The sequence below is a fragment of the Schistocerca gregaria genome, unplaced genomic scaffold, assembly GCF_023897955.1.
Source record: "Schistocerca gregaria isolate iqSchGreg1 unplaced genomic scaffold, iqSchGreg1.2 ptg001394l, whole genome shotgun sequence".
NCBI classification, from domain to species: Eukaryota; Metazoa; Arthropoda; class Insecta; order Orthoptera; family Acrididae; genus Schistocerca; species Schistocerca gregaria.
In genome coordinates this window covers 55,001-62,500 of record NW_026062696.1, presented here as the reverse complement: position 1 = coordinate 62,500, position 7,500 = coordinate 55,001, and the positions used below count along the sequence as shown (strand labels likewise).

The 7,500-nt window shown below is 50.7% G+C and overlaps 2 non-coding genes across 2 annotated transcripts; both read left to right on the top strand.

Moving 5' to 3' along the window:
* Positions 1 to 4,911: 4,911 nt before the first annotated feature.
* LOC126331664 (small subunit ribosomal RNA) lies at positions 4,912 to 6,804 on the top strand. Its single transcript, XR_007563446.1, has one exon. It is a non-coding gene; the product is annotated as a small subunit ribosomal RNA (ribosomal RNA).
* Positions 6,805 to 7,166: 362 nt separating this feature from the next.
* On the top strand, positions 7,167 to 7,321 carry LOC126331673 (5.8S ribosomal RNA). Its single transcript, XR_007563454.1, has one exon. It is a non-coding gene; the product is annotated as a 5.8S ribosomal RNA (ribosomal RNA).
* The last annotated feature ends 179 nt before the right edge of the window (positions 7,322 to 7,500 follow it).

The following is a 7,500-nucleotide window of genomic DNA, read 5'->3' as shown; positions in this document are numbered from 1 at the left end:
ATCGCTTAACCTAACTGTGGCTGTACCAGTTTATCGCTTAACCTAACTGTGGCTGTACCAGTTTATCGCTTAACCTAACTGTGGCTGTACCAGTTTATCGCTTAACCTAACTGTGGCTGTACCAGTTTATCGCTTAACCTAACTGTGGCTGTACCAGTTTATCGCTTAACCTAACTGTGGCTGTACCAGTTTATCGCTTAACCTAACTGTGGCTGTACCAGTTTATCGCTTAACCTAACTGTGGCTGTACCAGTTTATCGCTTAACCTAACTGTGGCTGTACCAGTTTATCGCTTAACCTAACTGTGGCTGTACCAGTTTATCGCTTAACCTAACTGTGGCTGTACCAGTTTATCGCTTAACCTAACTGTGGCTGTACCAGTTTATCGCTTAACCTAACTGTGGCTGTACCAGTTTATCGCTTAACCTAACTGTGGCTGTACCAGTTTATCGCTTAACCTAACTGTGGCTGTACCAGTTTATCGCTTAACCTAACTGTGGCTGTACCAGTTTATCGCTTAACCTAACTGTGGCTGTACCAGTTTATCGCTTAACCTAACTGTGGCTGTACCAGTTTATCGCTTAACCTAACTGTGGCTGTACCAGATTATCGCTTAACCTAACTGTGGCTGTACCAGATTATCGCTTAACCTAACTGTGGCTGTACCAGATTATCGCTTAACCTAACTGTGGCTGTACCAGATTATCGCTTAACCTAACTCAATTTGTCCCTTAACCTAACTCAATTTGTCCCTTAACCTAACTCAATTTGTCCCTTAACCTAACTCAATTTGTCCCTTAACCTAACTCAATTTGTCCCTTAACCTAACTCAATTTGTCCCTTAACCTAACTCAATTTGTCCCTTAACCTAACTCAATTTGTCCCTTAACCTAACTCAATTTGTCCCTTAACCTAACTCAATTTGTCCCTTAACCTAACTCAATTTGTCCCTTAACCTAACTCAATTTGTCCCTTAACCTAACTCAATTTGTCCCTTAACCTAACTCAAGTTGTCCCTTAACCTAACTCAAGTTGTCCCTTAACCTAACTCAAGTTGTCCCTTAACCTAACTCAAGTTGTCCCTTAACCTAACTCAAGTTGTCCCTTAACCTAACTCAAGTTGTCCCTTAACCTAACTCAAGTTGTCCCTTAACCTAACTCAAGTTGTCCCTTAACCTAACTCAAGTTGTCCCTTAACCTAACTCAAGTTGTCCCTTAACCTAACTCAAGTTGTCCCTTAACCTAACTCAAGTTGTCCCTTAACCTAACTCAAGTTGTCCCTTAACCTAACTCAAGTTGTCCCTTAACCTAACTCAAGTTGTCCCTTAACCTAACTCAAGTTGTCCCTTAACCTAACTCAAGTTGTCCCTTAACCTAACTCAAGTTGTCCCTTAACCTAACTCAATTTGTCCCTTAACCTAACCCACGTTGTCCCTTAACCTAACTCAAGTTGTCCCTTAACCTAACTCAATTTGTCCCTTAACCTAACTCAATTTGTCCCTTAACCTAACTCAATTTGTCCCTTAACCTAACTCAATTTGTCCCTTAACCTAACTCAAGTTGTCCCTTAACCTAACTCAAGTTGTCCCTTAACCTAACTCAAGTTGTCCCTTAACCTAACTCAAGTTGTCCCTTAACCTAACTCAAGTTGTCCCTTAACCTAACTCAAGTTGTCCCTTAACCTAACTCAAGTTGTCCCTTAACCTAACTCAAGTTGTCCCTTAACCTAACTCAAGTTGTCCCTTAACCTAACTCAAGTTGTCCCTTAACCTAACTCAATTTGTCCCTTAACCTAACTCAAGTTGTCCCTTAACCTAACTCAAGTTGTCCCTTAACCTAACTCAATTTGTCCCTTAACCTAACTCAATTTGTCCCTTAACCTAACTCAAGTTGTCCCTTAACCTAACTCAAGTTGTCCCTTAACCTAACTCAAGTTGTCCCTTAACCTAACTCAAGTTGTCCCTTAACCTAACTCAAGTTGTCCCTTAACCTAACTCAAGTTGTCCCTTAACCTAACTCAAGTTGTCCCTTAACCTAACTCAAGTTGTCCCTTAACCTAACTCAAGTTGTCCCTTAACCTAACTCAAGTTGTCCCTTAACCTAACTCAAGTTGTCCCTTAACCTAACTCAAGTTGTCCCTTAACCTAACTCAAGTTGTCCCTTAACCTAACTCAAGTTGTCCCTTAACCTAACTCAAGTTGTCCCTTAACCTAACTCAAGTTGTCCCTTAACCTAACTCAATTTGTCCCTTAACCTAACTCAATTTGTCCCTTAACCTAACTCAATTTGTCCCTTAACCTAACTCAAGTTGTCCCTTAACCTAACTCAATTTGTCCCTTAACCTAACTCAATTTGTCCCTTAACCTAACTCAATTTGTCCCTTAACCTAACTCAATTTGTCCCTTAACCTAACTCAAGTTGTCCCTTAACCTAACTCAAGTTGTCCCTTAACCTAACCCACGTTGTCCCTTAACCTAACCCACGTTGTCCCTTAACCTAACCGACGTTGTCCCTTAACCTAACCGACGTTGTCCCTTAACCTAACCGACGTTGTCCCTTAACCTAACCGACGTTGTCCCTTAACCTAACCCACGTTGTCCCTTAACCTAACCCACGTTGTCCCTTAACCTAACCCACGTTGTCCCTTAACCTAACCCACGTTGTCCCTTAACCTAACCCACGTTGTCCCTTAACCTAACCCACGTTGTCCCTTAACCTAACCCACGTTGTCCCTTAACCTAACCCACGTTGTCCCTTAACCTAACCCACGTTGTCCCTTAACCTAACCCACGTTGTCCCTTAACCTAACCCACGTTGTCCCTTAACCTAACCCACGTTGTCCCTTAACCTAACCCACGTTGTCCCTTAACCTAACCCACGTTGTCCCTTAACCTAACCCACGTTGTCCCTTAACCTAACCCACGTTGTCCCTTAACCTAACCCACGTTGTCCCTTAACCTAACCCACGTTGTCCCTTAACCTAACCCACGTTGTCCCTTAACCTAACCCACGTTGTCCCTTAACCTAACCCACGTTGTCCCTTAACCTAACCCACGTTGTCCCTTTGCCTAACATAGTTCACTGCTCGGAATCTCTGGTGTCGTTGTTATCCTCATGTAGATGTCTTGCGAGTGTTGCTTACTTTCCACATATTCCTGCTATCCACTGTCAATTGTACTGCAATAGGACTATATCGCCGACCCCCCCCCCTCCCCCCCCCTCTGTCCCCCTCTGTCCCCCTCTTTGTGTCTCTGTCCTCTCAAGCTGGTCGGTCTGGCGTTTGAGTGTTAAATGAGCCTCGCAGCTGTGCCTCGCAGCTGTTCAGTTGCATTCAGATGTCGACGCCCTCAGTGTACGTCGTGGTATGGTCTGTGTCCATTGTCCGCTGATGTCGTACGCGTAACCCACACGCTGTACCGATCATCGGTCGTTACGTACAGAGTGAAGTAGTGTGATACGTGTGACCGTACGCTGGCTGTGCCCAACGGTGTCGAATCTCAATTTCCATATGTTGTGCTTGATGCTACTTGTCTCGTCTCCCAATAACAGCTAGGTTGCACTGTGGTACGCCGTAGAGGCGTGTGGGAGGAACGTACGAACGCATTGTATGTCACCCTGGGTCGCTGGGGGTGGTGTGCGGTGAGTCAGGTCAGGTCAGGTCAGCGTGAGCCGTCTGATGTAGTGACGCGTGTATTCCGACTTTGTCGTATTGCCCTCACACAAAGTGCTACCCTGGTGGACCGCGTTCCATATCTGGGACATTGCCGCAGATGCCGGTTGACAGTGGATCGCGGAAGGTACATCGCATACGTGCGGCGGGCCACCTTCCACGTGTTCTCTTCTGCACATGTCGCAGTGTGTATGTGGTCTGATGTAGCGTGTCGTGACACATGACATCCTGGCATGCAAGAATTGTTGAATTCGCAAATGTAGGTGGACATCTACGTTTACTGCCCAAGATACGCAAATGAACTGGAAATCCGTTGTTGAGCGGTTGTTCACGCTGGAGGTGAATCTGTGATGGCGACGATCGGTACAGCTATTAACCGGTTGTTTCAGCGGTACCCCGCCACATCCACCACGCGTGACTAGGCCCATGTGGGTATGAAGCGATACGCGGGCGGTGGCTTGGTGGGACTGTTCCCGCCGGTGAAGGGGGGCCGCCCGGCGTGTTGGCCGCGCGCTGCGTGGGCGCACGCGCAACAGGCGGCTGGTGGGGGGCGCCGAGTGGCAGGAGCGCCAGCCGACGGGCCCGGCAGGCGGCGCAGCTACGCTGCGGCGCACCCTGCACGCGGCGCCTGGCGGCCCAAAGTTGGTTCAGCCGAGCCCGGTGCGAAGCGCGGTGGACATCTGCAGTGTGCTGGTCTGATTGAGGACTGTGTGCGTTGAGGATGCGCCGCCGCCTGGCACTCGGCGCCGCGACCGCGTCTGCTGCTCGGTCGCCCCAGCGGTTCTCGCAGGTGGTTTGTATCGCAGTTGTGCGGACGTGTTGGCGCGTGCGCTGTGCTGGGAGAGTTCGCTTCTGCACCCAAGTGGGGCTTTGCCCTTGTGTGGCGCTGGCGTTGGAGCTGCCGGTCACCATAGGTGGCGCGTGTTGTCTCCCGCCGGCAATGCCACGACAGCACGCTCCCCCGGGCCTCTGTCGGCAGCGGCAAGCTCAGTTGGGAGCAAGGGTGTCGCACTAAAACCGTCTACTCGCCTAACTCCGGGCGATTGCGCCTCTCTCGAAACCGACCAAGTACCTAGGACGGCGCTGCGCGCCGCCGGGACCTGAGAGGGTTTCGAGGTGTATCGTGCAGGGAGCTCGGCCTCCTCCTGTTTGCAGAATAATTGAGCGGACGCTTGCGTGTTCGCGCGGGCCCCCGGGACACACTCCCGGGCGGCCGGCTGCTCAGCTCTAGTTGACGCAGCTCCCTGGTTGATCCTGCCAGTAGTCATATGCTTGTCTCAAAGATTAAGCCATGCATGTCTCAGTACAAGCCGCATTAAGGTGAAACCGCGAATGGCTCATTAAATCAGTTATGGTTCCTTAGATCGTACCCACGTTACTTGGATAACTGTGGTAATTCTAGAGCTAATACATGCAAACAGAGTCCCGACCAGAGATGGAAGGGACGCTTTTATTAGATCAAAACCAATCGGATTGGCTTGTCTGGTCCGTTTGCCTTGGTGACTCTGAATAACTTTGGGCTGATCGCACGGTCCTCGTACCGGCGACGCATCTTTCAAATGTCTGCCTTATCAACTGTCGATGGTAGGTTCTGCGCCTACCATGGTTGTAACGGGTAACGGGGAATCAGGGTTCGATTCCGGAGAGGGAGCCTGAGAAACGGCTACCACATCCAAGGAAGGCAGCAGGCGCGCAAATTACCCACTCCCGGCACGGGGAGGTAGTGACGAAAAATAACGATACGGGACTCATCCGAGGCCCCGTAATCGGAATGAGTACACTTTAAATCCTTTAACGAGTATCTATTGGAGGGCAAGTCTGGTGCCAGCAGCCGCGGTAATTCCAGCTCCAATAGCGTATATTAAAGTTGTTGCGGTTAAAAAGCTCGTAGTTGGATTTGTGTCCCACGCTGTTGGTTCACCGCCCGTCGGTGTTTAACTGGCATGTATCGTGGGACGTCCTGCCGGTGGGGCGAGCCGAAGGGGTGCTTTCGCGTCCCGAGGCGGACCCCGTTTAAATCCTACCAGGGTGCTCTTTGTTGAGTGTCTCGGTGGGCCGGCACGTTTACTTTGAACAAATTAGAGTGCTTAAAGCAGGCAAGCCCGCCTGAATACTGTGTGCATGGAATAATGGAATAGGACCTCGGTTCTATTTTGTTGGTTTTCGGAACCCGAGGTAATGATTAATAGGGACAGGCGGGGGCATTCGTATTGCGACGTTAGAGGTGAAATTCTTGGATCGTCGCAAGACGAACAGAAGCGAAAGCATTTGCCAAGTATGTTTTCATTAATCAAGAACGAAAGTTAGAGGTTCGAAGGCGATCAGATACCGCCCTAGTTCTAACCATAAACGATGCCAGCCAGCGATCCGCCGCAGTTCCTCCGATGACTCGGCGGGCAGCCTCCGGGAAACCAAAGCTTTTGGGTTCCGGGGGAAGTATGGTTGCAAAGCTGAAACTTAAAGGAATTGACGGAAGGGCACCACCAGGAGTGGAGCCTGCGGCTTAATTTGACTCAACACGGGAAACCTCACCAGGCCCGGACACCGGAAGGATTGACAGATTGATAGCTCTTTCTTGATTCGGTGGGTGGTGGTGCATGGCCGTTCTTAGTTGGTGGAGCGATTTGTCTGGTTAATTCCGATAACGAACGAGACTCTAGCCTGCTAACTAGTCGCGTGACATCCTTCGTGCTGTCAGCGATTACTTTTCTTCTTAGAGGGACAGGCGGCTTCTAGCCGCACGAGATTGAGCAATAACAGGTCTGTGATGCCCTTAGATGTTCTGGGCCGCACGCGCGCTACACTGAAGGAATCAGCGTGTCTTCCTAGGCCGAAAGGTCGGGGTAACCCGCTGAACCTCCTTCGTGCTAGGGATTGGGGCTTGCAATTGTTCCCCATGAACGAGGAATTCCCAGTAAGCGCGAGTCATAAGCTCGCGTTGATTACGTCCCTGCCCTTTGTACACACCGCCCGTCGCTACTACCGATTGAATGATTTAGTGAGGTCTTCGGACTGGTACGCGGCATCGACTCTGTCGTTGCCGATGCTACCGGAAAGATGACCAAACTTGATCATTTAGAGGAAGTAAAAGTCGTAACAAGGTTTCCGTAGGTGAACCTGCGGAAGGATCATTACCGACTAGACTGCATGTCTTTCGATGTGCGTGTCGTGTCGCGCAACACGCTACCTGTACGGCAGTGGCCGTGCGCCGCGTGCGGAACCACGCGTGCCTCTCAAAACTAGCGGAAGTGTTGTTGTTGTGTGGTACGAGCGCTGAAGCTCTGGAGCGGCTGGCCTGCGGTACCTGGCGCCTGGCGCCGGTTTTGAATGACGTTCGCCCGAGTGCCTGTCCGCTCCGGTGTGGAGCCGTACGACGCCCATCGGCTGTGAGGCCGTTGGACACAAAAAAAATAGTGGAACAGGGGCCGTCAGACGCCTCAGTCCCGCAAATGCTACTGTCTTGAAAGAGACAGTGGGAGACTGAAAAGGAAAAGATCACCCAGGACGGTGGATCACTCGGCTCGTGGGTCGATGAAGAACGCAGCAAATTGCGCGTCGACATGTGAACTGCAGGACACATGAACATCGACGTTTCGAACGCACATTGCGGTCCATGGATTCCGTTCCCGGGCCACGTCTGGCTGAGGGTCGGCTACGTATACTGAAGCGCGCGGCGTTTGTCCCGCTCGGAGACGTGGGTGTGTCGTGGTCGCCTGTGTGGCCGGCCGCGTCTCCTTAAACGTGCGATGCGCGCCCGTCGCCTGGCGGTTCGCATACCGGTACTTTCTCGGTAGCGTGCACAGCCGGCTGGCGGTGTGGCGTGCGACACC